The following is a 13,360-nucleotide window of genomic DNA, read 5'->3' as shown; positions in this document are numbered from 1 at the left end:
ATAAAACAGGAGTGGTTCCAAGGCGCAGTCTAACTGGCTTCTTGGGGGATCCCAATGAAATTGGCCCCTGTTACTGGTGGTGACCAATTTAATAACACACTTTTGGACTTCCCTGGTGGCACAAGGGGTTAAGCACCACACTAAGAAGCCTCTGCAGCACAAGTTCGATCCCGGCCAGCCAGGGAGAAACCCACATGGCGCAGCAGACCTCTCCTGCCTCGCCCGCTGCTTCCCTCCGCAGTGTATTTCAGTCAATCTGCCTGTTCTGTTCCCTGCTTTGTCTCTGGTGGATCCTCTCACCCACTGCATGTCTGGCCTGTGCCCCAGCTCTTGTATGTATAAATAAATAAATCTTTAAAAAAAAAAAAAAAAAACACACACACACACACACACACTTTTCTTGGCTCTCCCCATATCACTGTTCCCAGAGTTGACTCTGGTTTCCTGGGATCACTTTCCAAAGTAATCTTGTGAAAACAAGACCCTGTCTTAAGCTCTGCTTTGTGGTTTGGCTCTCTTCATGGATAGTGAACAAGCACCCTGTCCCATACTGTCACTCGGTCAAAAGTACTAGAAATTGATGTGGCAGAACAGCCACTTAGATTAGCTAACAGAGATGTCAGAGCTTGTTGAATGTGTATCTGCTTTTTTTTCCTTTATTGTGTAAGTTTCATTTTCAGGCAGGTTCCCCAAATACCGGAAAGGTCTTGAGCCCACATCCTTCAGCTCATGTTGCAATAAGAAAAAGAGGCCCTCTCTTACTCAACACCCTATATCAAATCTTTGAATGCCTCACTTGGGTCACATGCCTACCCTTGAGACCAGGAAGTCAGAGCACTATTGTGGGTGCAAGATTAAGGGTGGGGCTGGGTAGGAGGGGCCTAGAGAACACTAACAGGCAGTAATGAGTCCACTATTCATATTAACTTGGTTGAAGTAAATAATGACATGTTCACCCTTCAGAAAGTTTTTATGAATGAGTAATGTTAATACAAACCTATTCATTTTAATCCTTCATACTTTATTTTCTTTTTTTTTTTTTTTTTTTTTTTTTTTTAGAGGCATGTTTTATTTATTTATTTGTTTGTTTGTTTGTTTTTGTTTATACATGCACTGGGTACAGTCAGAAGCGCGGGAGGGTGAGAGAATTCACCAGAGCCAGAGCGGGGAGCAGAGCAGGCAGAAGGACCAAAGTACACTGCTGAGGGGAGCAGCGGGCGGCAGGAGAGGTCTGCGCGCCATGTGGGACCCTCCTCCGGTGGCCGGGGAGCAGCCGGGGATCGAACCGGCGCCGCAGAGGCCGCGGGCAGCTTCGCAACCCAGCGCTCAACCGCTGCGCCACCGGGGAGGCCCCCTTCATACTTTATTTTCATCATAAAGTACAATAACCTAAAGTATATAAAACAACTTTTATCTGTATCATTACTGTTAATTCATGATTTTTCTTTATTGGGCGTATTTGAAATGAAGGTTCTCCTCGTGTGAAAATCAAGCATCTGATTGAAACTATAAAAGAAAATGGATCAGTGCTGGAGAATGGCACCCAGCTGGGGAACGGCACCCTGCTGGGGAACGGCACCCGGCTGGGGAACGGCACCCGGCTGGGGAACGGCACCCGGCTGGGGAATGGTACACATTTGGGGAATGGCACTCTGCTAGAGAATGGCACCTCACTACGGAACAGCATCCAGGTAGAGAATGGTTCCCAGCTGGGGAACGGCACCCTGAAAAATCATTTGTCTCTCCAGTCAGAAAAAGCAAGAGTGGCTGTCTTAATATCTGGAACAGGTGAGATGTGACTTTCTCTTTACTGTAGAGTTATAGAAACACTCTTCCCTTCCTCCCAGCCCCCCAAAAGTATCTTCAGATGGTGAGGACACTCAGTAGAGTGGGGCGAATTGAGGGAATCATTCAGGACTGTTATCTAGTCTGTAGTCTTGGTCTTTCCTCTTTCTCAAGGCATTTATGGGTCAGCTCCCAACGGAAAAGGTCAAGGATGTAGGAAAGATATCTGAAGAAAAGACAGATGAGAATTCCAGCTTGTGTGTCATAGCTTTATAGTTGAGGTCTGTGAACAACCTATAAACAATTGAGGGTTGGTTTTATTTTTCCACCATTATATTTAATAGAGTTATGAAAATTCTTTTAAATATGCAGTATGTTCCTAAGTACGTATCTAATTGTTTCTTTAGGATACATTTCAAAGAGTGTAATTACTTTATGAGTTTCTTTTGTTTGGGTTTGTTTTTTGTTGATTAGATGAGGTGGGTGGGGTGGTTTTTTTAAGAGCTTTATTTACTGAGATATAATTCACGTATCATACAGTTACAATTCAGTGATTTTGGGCATAGTCACAGAGTTGTACAAACAAACTTAGAAGTCCATTTTAAGATTTTGGTATGCTTTGGCGCCAAGATGGGCTATAGTTGATGATAGAGTAGAGAAACTGTTGTCAAGGCCATAGTGTGAGATTACTTGTGTTATTTCTCGTTTTTCAGGATCAAACCTTCAAGCGCTCATAAAGAGTACTCAGGAGCCAAGTAGCTCTGCACACATTGTTGTTGTTATCTCCAACAAAGCTGCAGTGGCCGGGTTAGATAAAGCAAAAAGAGCTGGAATTCCCACCAGAGTAAGTCATGTTGAAAAGTATCTTTCCTGTAGCTTATATTTAAAGTCCTGCTATGTCCTCCTAGAACCTGGGTGAATGTATCTTCCAAAAAGAATTAAGCATGATATGTAAAGGTTAATTAAGTGTGATATGTAAAGGTTATTTAAAGGTTGAGCCTTAAATAATTTTTGGTAATTTGTTGAAAAAGACTTTGCTTATCTTTTTCATTTACAGGTAATTAATCATAAATTGTATAAAAGTCGTGAAGAATTTGACAGTGCAATTGACCAAGTCCTTAAAGAGTTCTCCACAGACATAGTCTGTCTTGCAGGATTCATGAGAATCTTATCTGGCCCCTTTGTCCAAAAATGGAATGGTAAGCAAAATTGTTTGATATTTTGATACCACATCAAGAAATCAACTGAGGGCCTCCCCCATGGCGCAGCAGTTGAGCAGTGGCTTGCAAAGCTACCCACAGCCTCTGCAGCACTGGTTCATTCCCCAGCCACCGGGCGAGGGTCCCACATGGCGTGCAGACCTCTCCTGCCGCCCGCTGCTCCCCTCAGCAGTGTACTTCGTCAGTCTGCCTGCTCTGCTCTCCGCACTGGCTCTGGTGAATTCTCTCACCCTCCCGCGCTTCTGACTGTACCCAGTGCTTGTACAAATAAATAAATCTTTAAAAAAAAAAAAAAGAAAGAATCAACTGAAATTGACTTAAAAAAGGATGCCTGATTTGCCATACAGTTCCACTCATGAAATATTTACTGTGATTTTTTTTTTAAAGATTTATTGATTGGGTAGTCAGAAGCGCGGGAGGCTGAGAGGATTCACCAGAGTCAGAGTGGAGAACAGAACAGGCAGGTGGAGCAAAATACACTGCTGAGGGGAGCAGTGGGCGCAGCAGGAGAGGTCTGTCGCGCCATGTGTGACCCTCGCCGGCGGCCAGGGATCAAACCGGCGCTGCAGAGGCTGCGGGCAGTTTCGCAGCCCAGTGCTCAACTGCTGCACCAGCAGAGGAGGCCCTGTGATTTTTTTTTTTTTTTAGTTATTTATGCGTAGAAGAACTGGGATGCAGGCCAGAGGTGTGCAGGGGGTGAGAGGATTCAACAGAGACAGAGTGGGGAGCAGAACAGGCAGATCTACTGAAATACACTACTGAGGGGAGCAGTAGGCGAGGCGGGAGAGGTCTGCTGTGCCATGTGGGTCAGCTCCCTGGCTAGGGATTGAATTCATGCTGCAGTAGCTGCTGATAGCTTCATAGTGCTGAGACTCAATCCCTTGCGCCACCAGGGAGGCCCTCATTTCTTATCTTTGATTTAAAAAGAAATGTATTCCGGTGAAATCCTGCTCCTGTTGACGCCAGATTCTAAACAAAATAGTGTATATCCCTTTGACGGAAACACAGGATTTTTAAATTCTAACTAACCATTATGATTTTATTAATTTCCAGGGAAAATGCTCAACATCCACCCATCCTTGCTCCCTTCTTTTAAGGGTTCAAATGCCCATGAACAGGCCCTGGATGCCGGAGTCACAATCACTGGGTGCACTGTGCACTTTGTAGCTGTGAGTATGTCTGTACCAAAATACTGTCAGTGTTTAGATGTACATTGCTCTGGCTAGAAGGTAATGTTCAAACTTCTTCATCCTTTTCCAGGAAGACGTAGATGCTGGACAGATTATTTTACAAGAAGCTGTTCAAGTGAAGAGGACTGATACTGTTGCAACACTGTCTGAAAGAGTAAAATTAGCAGAACATAAGATCTTTCCCAGAGCTCTCGAATTGGTGGCCAGTGGAACGGTACAGCTTGGAGAAAATGGCAAGATCTGTTGGGTCCAAAAGGGCCAGCTTTGAAAGAAGAATGTTTACATAGTAGCTTTTTATCATGGATTCAGCTCTCAAAAAAAATTTCTAAACAGGAGAGTGTATTCAAACATTGTAAAAAAGAGGATTTTCCGAGAGCAAATGTCAGCAATGCCAGAATCTCCTGGTTTTGCTATTGTTTTTGTGTTACAGTGAATTTAGGCATCGTCTCTGTGTTGTCTTACCTGTACTCCTGGTTAGGAGATCAGAGGTAGTCAAAGGTCCATGGGCATGTAAATTCCCGCTGGTAGATGCTGTCAGTAATTGCAAAGTTCTTGCCACCCGAAAGGCTGAGGCACTTCTAACTTTCTACAGTAGTTGTCGCCATTGCTCCATAATCTTTATGAAGTGTCATGTATTTGTAGCTTCTTAGTTTATTTTCATTTCTAAGGTAGTGGTAAAATGAGTCTTTAAAAAAAAACCTGCCAAGGGCTTCCCCTGGTGGTGCAGGTGGTTGAGCATCATGCAGCCTCTGTTGTTGTCCGCAGCCTCTGCAGTGCGGGGTTTCCCGGCCAGCCGGCGAGGGTCCCACATGGCACAGCAGACTTCTCCTGTCACACCCGCTGCTCCCCTCAGCAGTGTATTTCCTCAGTCTGCTTGTTATGTTCCCCGCTCCGTGTCTGGTGAGTCCTCTTTCCCTCCCCTGCATCTGGCCTGTGCCCAGGTTCTTATATAAATAAGTAAATCTTTGGAAAACAAAAAACCTGCTAAAAACCTCACCCTTCTTTGGCATTGTAATGATAGACATGCATTTAAACAAAACTGGCACAGCATGTCTAGGACATGGGTGTCATCTCTGGTGGTCTGTCAGGTTTTACTTGTCAAGAATGTTCTCAGTCATCATCAGCTTAGTTATTCAGAATTCCTTTCACTTTCAGCCAAACAAGATAACCAAAATTCTTAGTCCTTAACATTTTTCTGACCATGGCCACCTCCATTTTTTTTAGCTGCATGTTCTCTAACCTTTGAAAAGCTCGCCAACTAACAAGTTAATATCTCTTTCCCATGTTGTGCACTAGCGTCAGACATAGAGCTTTAGGTACGTTATTCATCCTGTCTCTGATTCCTTATCTACTAACATAGGCAACTGCCTGTCATATAGTTGTTTTGATAATTAAATTTAATACATATATGCTAAGAACAGTTTTTGGCATGGAGTAGACACAAAAGATCCGCATCTATTTCTGAGTTCCTCCTCCCTGTTTTGATGTGTTATTCATTCAATAACTACATCTTGAACATAATATACATCAAGGATGGTGATGCTGGAATGTTAGAAGTGTGGCAGCAATGGGGCATTCAGGTACAGCACTTCACATAGGTCCCTTTGTTGTAAAAGCAGTTGACTCATTTCTTCTAGAGACTTCAGTCTACCTGATTAAGCACCTGTTACATATGTGTCAGACATTGCCTTATGAAGTCTAGAGAAAGGAAAATGTTACTGGTTAATAAAATCACATACTATAATAAAAATAGAGGCTGGTACCAAGATGTAATTGGGGGGGGAAATCAATGAGAATTTATACAAGAAATAAAATTCCTAGGCCTTACTTTAATGCTAATCTCTACCTAAAGGAATGTGAACTCCATGTAAATTAGTTGACTCCATATCTTGGGATAGGGAAAATCAAAAATGTGCCTGAAATTAATTACCAGAAGCCAAAAAACAGTTGACAATAACCGGAGTAAGAGGACAAAGGAGTTGGCTTAAAGGAAGTCCCCTGCCAGCCAGTTTGTGATGAATTGAGTCTTATTTAGAAATGTTGGGTTTATGGATGGTTAGTTTGTGGTACTCAAAAATGAAAAGTCATTTAAGTTATGCAGAAACAGTCATAACGCAAAAAAGAACAAGATGCTAATATTTTCTTAATGCAGTCAGTATGGATATTTGTCTTTCATGGTAGATATCTGTTTCTTTGTATAAGTAGGAATAAAACAATCCCTTCATCACAGTTCAGCCAGAAAGATGTGGGTTGTGACTGTTACTCAGCCTTGCTGGATACACAACAGTTGTAAATGACTTGAGTGTGAGTCCAAAATAAGCCAAATGTTCTTAAGAGGAAAGTTACAATTTCTAAGAGTTCATGGCCTCTACATGTTTATTCTCAAATTTTTTACTTACGTCTTTACAAACATTTTTAACTCTCAAGTACAATAGCATTTAATTGTAATAAAGCATAATCGCTGACATACAACTAGTCTTTTCTTGTTTTGTTTTTTTTTCTTCTTCTTCAAGAATTTCCTTGGGGCCTCCCCCGGTGGCACAGTGGTTGAGCGCTGGGCTGCGAAGCTGCCCGCAGCCTCTGCAGCGCCGGTTCGATCCCCAGCCACAGGCAAGGGTCCCACATGGAGCGACAGACCTCCCCTGCCTTGCCCGCTGCTCCCCTTCAGCAGTGTCTTCGCTCCATCTGCCTGTTCTGTTCCCCACTCTGGCTCTGGTGAATTCTCTCACCCTCCTGTGCTTCTGACTGTACCCAGTGCTTGTATAAAAAAAAAATTTTCCTTGGCTATTCTCCCCCATGCTAGGCAGCCAAAATCATGCCCCAGAGACACCAGCAAGGACACTGTTATTGTGGCCAAGTCAGGCTCTGTTAGCCCCGCTTCCAGTGGCCACTGCCCCCACAACTCAAAACAGTCTTACTGCCAGTGTTTCTGGGTCTCCCATCCTGCTCTCATGGCCAGGGGTCAGTGAGCTGCATTTTGTCAATTCGCTAACACATGAATTTTGCCACCTCCACCACTGTTTAAAATAGTCACCAGCAGTCATTCTTCCACAAGGCCCGCTCACCGTATTTACCACAACACAAGGCCGTTTGCCTTATGGAGACAGTTGCTAATAAACATTGAAAATTAGTTCAAGAATAGAAACAATTCAAGTGCCCATCAGCTAATGGAATTGCTAACAAGTGGTGTAGCCATGCAATATAGCTCTTCAGTGAGAAAGAAGAGCAATCTAGGGAACACAACTTCATAACTAAACACAGGCACATGGGTCATAAGCCTTCCATGAACCCTTTAGTGCCAAGACCTTACACCTGTACGCCATAAGCTTCATATTTTCAGTTACTTTTGTTGTGTTTTGACTGTTCTTTGGTTATTTATATTCCCACAGATAAGTGAAAGTGATTTGGGCCTGGGCGTCCAGGAGCCTAAGCCGGCCGGTGAGGTGCTCTCAGTCTCAGTCCTTGGTCTCAGCGAGGAAAGAATTCAACGTAGACAGAAAAGCAAGCAGTTTTTGGACAGATAGGACAGGAAAGCTCTCTGAGCAGAGAGGGGTCCCGAGTGGGCTGCCGCTGAGGGAACAAGAACCAGTGGGTGTAGCAGACAAGGAGTGGGGGCTCAGACTCTGGGTGTCTTGGCATTCTATCTGTTGATTGGTTGGGAGTGGGTCTCCCAGGGTCCTTGGTCTGTTTCCCGGGGATGAACTTGAGTCTGTTGCAGCATTGTGTGAGATTCTTCCCTGGGTTGGGGCACCCTGGCTCCGGCTGACTGCTTCTCAATCTATTTGATAAATGGGCTTGGGGCACACTAACCCTAACTGCCTACCTGTGCCCAGCCTAAATTCCTCCTTCAAAGCCATCCAGTAATTGTCTTTCATTTTCAGACTTAATTCACTTGGCATGATCATCCTAAGATCCATTCATACTGTCCTGAAAAGCAGTATTTCATCTTTTTAATTTTGATTTTATTGAGGTAATACCGGTTTACAACATTGTGAATGATTCAGAAGCCTGGGATCACACCCCTGCAGATGTGTTACCAGGCCACACCCACCTCCAAGGCACCCATAGTCCACCATGTGCACTGAGCCCCACCCCCTTTACTCCCCATCCCTTCCAGCAGCCTCAATTCTGCAGTGAAATTCTACAGTTTGTTTCGGTTTAATTTTGTCTGTTCCTTTGTTTTTGTTTCTATTGACATAGTCCACATGGGTAAAACCATGTAGTATTTGTCTCTCATTCTGACTTATTTGACTTAGCATAATCCCCCCCAAAGCATAGAACGCTTCATGAATTTGCCTGTCATACTCGTGCAGTGGCCATGCTAATGTCTGTCATTCCAGTTTCTGTGTGATGTGCTGCTGAAGTAAGCACAGTATTTCATCTTTTTAAATAGCTGAGTCATATGTCACTGAGTACATATACCACGATTTTTTTTTAACCTTTTTTTGTTGTACATTTTATTTTATTTTTTTTAATAGAGGCATTTGTTTGTTTGTTTGTTTGTTTTTGTTTATACATGCACTGGGTACAGTCAGAAATGCAGGAGGGTGAGAGGTGAGAGAATTCACCAGAGCCAGAGCGGGGAGCAGAGCAGGCAGAAGGACCAAAGTACACTGCTGAGGGGAGCAGCGGGCGGCAGAAGAGGTCTGCGCGCCATGTGGGACCCTCCTCCAGTGGCCGGGGCGCAGCCGGGGATCGAACCGGTGCCGCAGAGGCCGCAGGCAGCTTCGCAACCCAGCGCTCAACCACTGCGCCACAGGGGAGGCCCTTTTTGTTGTACATTTTAAAGGACAGTTATATTAGGAAAAGGAAGCCAGAGGCACTGCATAGTCACAGGCGGGCAGGAGAGCTGCCATATATCACAATTTCTTTGTCCACTTGTCTGTCGATGCGGTTAGGTTGGCTCCATGTCTTGGCTTTAGTGAGCAAAGCTGCTATGAACATAGGAGTGCATAAATCTTATTAAATTAGTGTTTTCATAGTATTTGGATAAAAACCTAAAAGTGGTATTGCTGGAACATACGGTATTTCCATTTTTTCATTTTTAAGGACTCTCCATGCTGTTTCCATAGAGGCTGCACCAATTTACATTGCCCCTAATATGATCTGCACTTTTAACTTGCAGAACTGAAGGAAATAATTTCTGTTGTTTTGGTCTCCAGGTCTGTGGTATTTTGTTACAGCAGCCCTAGCAGACCAATACAGTGAGTTTCTTTGATCCTCCTATATTTCTCCTGTGGAACCCAGGAATTTGTATTATCTAAACTGTTTCCCCCAGAGGGAAAACTTTAAAGACAAGTTGAAGCTTTAGCCCCCTCACTTACCTTTTGCTGGGCATGCTCTGTCCTGTGGGTCTAGTTTCAGGGTTACTGCTGCCCCCCACAATACACACACACCTCCTCAAGGGCCAGCAAGCCACTTTGGGTGTTCTGGGTGGGTATGTGTATGGACCCAAAGCCTCCTGTGCAAAGACTAAACTGAAGATCCTGGGATTTCCGGCAGGCTGACAGGTGCCACTGGGGGAAGAGCTGTTTCTCCCTCATTCTACTTGACTTCCAAGAGAAAGGAACCGTAAGCTCATTCCCAGTGGAAATGTTATGTTAGTTAAGGCCGCCATAACAAAATACCACAGATAGGAGTGGAGAGGGGATAGGGTAGGGAAGAGAGAGGAAGCTTAAACACTAGAAATTATTTTCTTAGTTCTGGAGGTTTGAAATCAGAGGTGAAGGTGTCAGCTGGTTTGGCTTCTGAGGCCTCTTTGCCTCTCTCTGTGGCCTCACGGAGTCTCCTGTGCGTCCACCTTCTCAGTGTGCCTCTTACACAGACACCAGTGGGACTGGATTGGGGTCCCCCAAACACTGCGAGACAGCCCCCTCCTGGGCGCCCTCCTGCACTGTTCACTGCTGTTCTGTGTCCACTGCGGGCTCCTCTTCCCACTGGGTGCTTCATGCTCTCCTGCCGCCGTGCCCTCCAGCCCACACACGCAGATGACCTGCCTCAGCTACACTCAAACCCCGCTCAGTTCTCATTTTAACTTAATCATCTCTTTTTGCGGGGAGAATAAGTAGGGTTGGGAACAAAGGGGTGAGGGGCCAATAGCCTGAGGTAAGGTAAAGGCTATGGGTACTTTGGTGTGTGTGTGGGGTGGGGGGTGGTAACATGCTTCTGAGGAGGTGGGAACTTTATTTCCTTAAATCATATACAGGTTTGTACACCAAAGTTACCTCAATAAAGAAGATAAATAACTTCCTTAAGCATTGAGTTATCTACTCCACTTTTCATGCCCAGACTAGCTTTCAGAAACGAAACAGATGATATGAAAAAATTTCTAAGGTTATAGAATAGGTTAATTTTCAACATATGTTCTCTGATTTCAAAATTATTGGGCAAATACTCTGTTCACATTTAGGAGAACTTATGCTTGACAACAACTGTTTCCATTGTGGAGCAGGATACATTTAAATATTTCTCTCATTAAAAGGATTCAAGATTAGGGGCCTCCCGGGTGGCACAAAGTGTTAAGATTCAGCACTATGAAGCTATTGGCAGCCACTAAAGCATGAGTTCAATCCCTGGCCAGGGAGGTGACCCACATGGCACAGCAGACCTCTCCTGCCTCGCCCGCTACTCTCCCCAGCAGTGTATTTCAGTGGATCTGGCTGTTCTGCTCCCCACTGTGTCTCTGGTGAATCCTCTCAGCCCCCACCCCTGCACCTCTGGCCTGCACCCTAGCTCTTGTATGCATAAATAAATAAAATAAATCTTTTTAAAAAAGGATTCAAGATTAAATTATGTACCTCAAATTATAATGGCTAAGTTTAATCTGAAGTTGTCATTTGCAAAAGAAAAAAATACTAGTTTTCTAGTTTCAAATCAAAGACATTTAGAAGTGTAAAATATAATCTAATGTTAAACATTCCTCATTTTGAGTTTACATTTTTAATGAATTTAAAATAGTGCCTCAATATCAATTGTAGTATGTATTCAGTTCAATAAAGCTTAAATATGTTGTATAAAAATAAACAATATAAACGCCCTCTTCCCTATCTGTCACATTCAGAGATACTGGAGGTTAGGACTTACCAAAGGAACTTGGGGAAGGGCCTCGGCAAGTCAGCCCCCAATATCTGTATGGTCAAACCCATGGGACACGTTTCCAGGTGGTCAGTCTGAGCCACCGAGAGCTGTCCCTGCAGTGACATCTTCTGGCTGCTGGGACCACAGGGCCAGTCCAACCGCCATCCAGGCTGCCTGCTGAGTGATGACATTTTTTAAGAAGTGAGAGAATAAAAAGTAGTGAATAAACCCAAGAAGCCCTCTGTAAATATGATTATCTTGGAAAGAAGGGTGGGGTTTCTTTCTAACCAATCAATGTATACTCTTAAATGAAAAGGAAGTATATATATCACACTACTATTTATATATACAAAGAGGATTTTGGCAGTACAGGCGATCTTGGAAAGAACACCCAGCACTGGGTACCAGCACTCAACAAGGTGGGGGGCAGGGATGAGGTTTTTCTAGCATCTTTTGCTTTTTAAAACTAACATCAACTTTCAAGTTACAAATTCAAGACTCAGCTTACATTTCTTACCATTTTGTTGATAAGTTTAGCAAACATGAGCCATAATTGTTAAGGAGACTTTGGTTAATGGTTGATTCCATTTGTAACCGGAAGTCCAGCAGTAGGGCCTATAACCACAAATGTCAATAAAGCAGAGACAGGAACTTAATCTTTAAGCTACGCTTGAATCAGAACCGGCTATCTGGAAGACGAGGGGGTTAACACCCTAAAGAAACTGCCTTCCCATTTCACTTCCAGCTGTTTTTTTATAGTGAGTTAAACAAAGACAGTTACTCAGCAGTAAGCTGGCCTTCACTGCCTGGAGTTCGTGATGTCCAGCCCCGGAGGTCCTTATCACCCTCCTGGACATCTGGCCCCAAGCCCGTCCCAGTGTGCTGAGTCTGGTCTCCTGCCAGTGCTCATTCCCAGCACTCCTCCAGATGTGTCCTTGGCTGGAAAACCAACTCAGACAGACAGGCCATAAGCAATGTGCCTGCAGATTTCCAGCTTTACCATGCACAGTGCCACACCTGGTCACCTCCCCCGCAGCCCCCATCACTTTGACAGATGAAAACATTTGAGACTGAATTTTAAGTTCTATATTTTTTTTCCTTTCCCAACCCTTCTATTATCTGACTAAGAAAATAAAAAGTCTGGTTATTACTCTGATACAAACTATATTTTTTAAAGATTTATTGGGCCTCCCCTGGTGGCGCAGCGGTTGAGTGCTTGGCTGCCAGGCTGCCCATAGCCTCCGCAGCACCGGTTCATTCCCCGGCCGCAGGCGAGGGTCCCACAAAAAAATAAATAAATAAAAAAGATTTATTTATGCATACAAGAGCTGGAGTACAGGCCAGAGGTGGGGGGGCAGATGAGAGGACTCACCAGAGACAGAGTGGGGAACAGAACAGGCAGACTGACTGACATACACTGCTGAGGGGAGCAGCGGGCAAGACAGGAGAGGTCTACTTCGCCATGTGGGTTGCTCCCTGACCGGCCAGGGATCGAACTCATGCTGCAGAGGCTGTGGATTGCTTCACAGTGTGGTGCTTAACCCCTTGTGCCACCAGGGAGGCCCTCCAAACTTTTTTTTAATGGTGATTTTTTAAAAAAGATTTTATTTATTTTTGTGTAGTACTGGGGTGCAGGCCATATGTGCAGGGGGAGAAAGGATTCACCAAAGACAGAATGGGAGGAGCAGAACAGGTTGATCTACTGAGATATACTGCTATGGGGAGCAGCGGGCGAGACAGGAGAGGTCTACCGCGCCATGTGGGTCAGCTCCCTGGCTGGGGATTGAACTCAGGCCATAGAGGTGATAGCACTGAGACTTAAACTCTAGACCACCAGTGAGGCCTCCATCTTGTCATTTTTTTAATTGGCTATTTGTATACCTTCTTTGGAGAAATGTCTATTCAAATTCTCTGCTCATTGTCTTCTTATTGATGACTTGACCCTTATCAGATATGTCATTTGCAAAAATTGTCTTCCATTATATAGATTTTCTTCTCATTTTCCTAATGGCATTCTTTGCAGTACAAATGTTTTTACTTTTGGTAAAGTCCAATTTCTCTATATTTTTTCCTTTGTGACTTGTTCTG

The sequence above is a fragment of the Talpa europaea genome (assembly GCF_964194135.1).
Source record: "Talpa europaea genome assembly, chromosome: 4".
NCBI classification, from domain to species: Eukaryota; Metazoa; Chordata; class Mammalia; order Eulipotyphla; family Talpidae; genus Talpa; species Talpa europaea.
The sequence above is the reverse complement of the archived record's forward strand: the minus strand, read 5'-3'. Positions refer to the sequence as shown.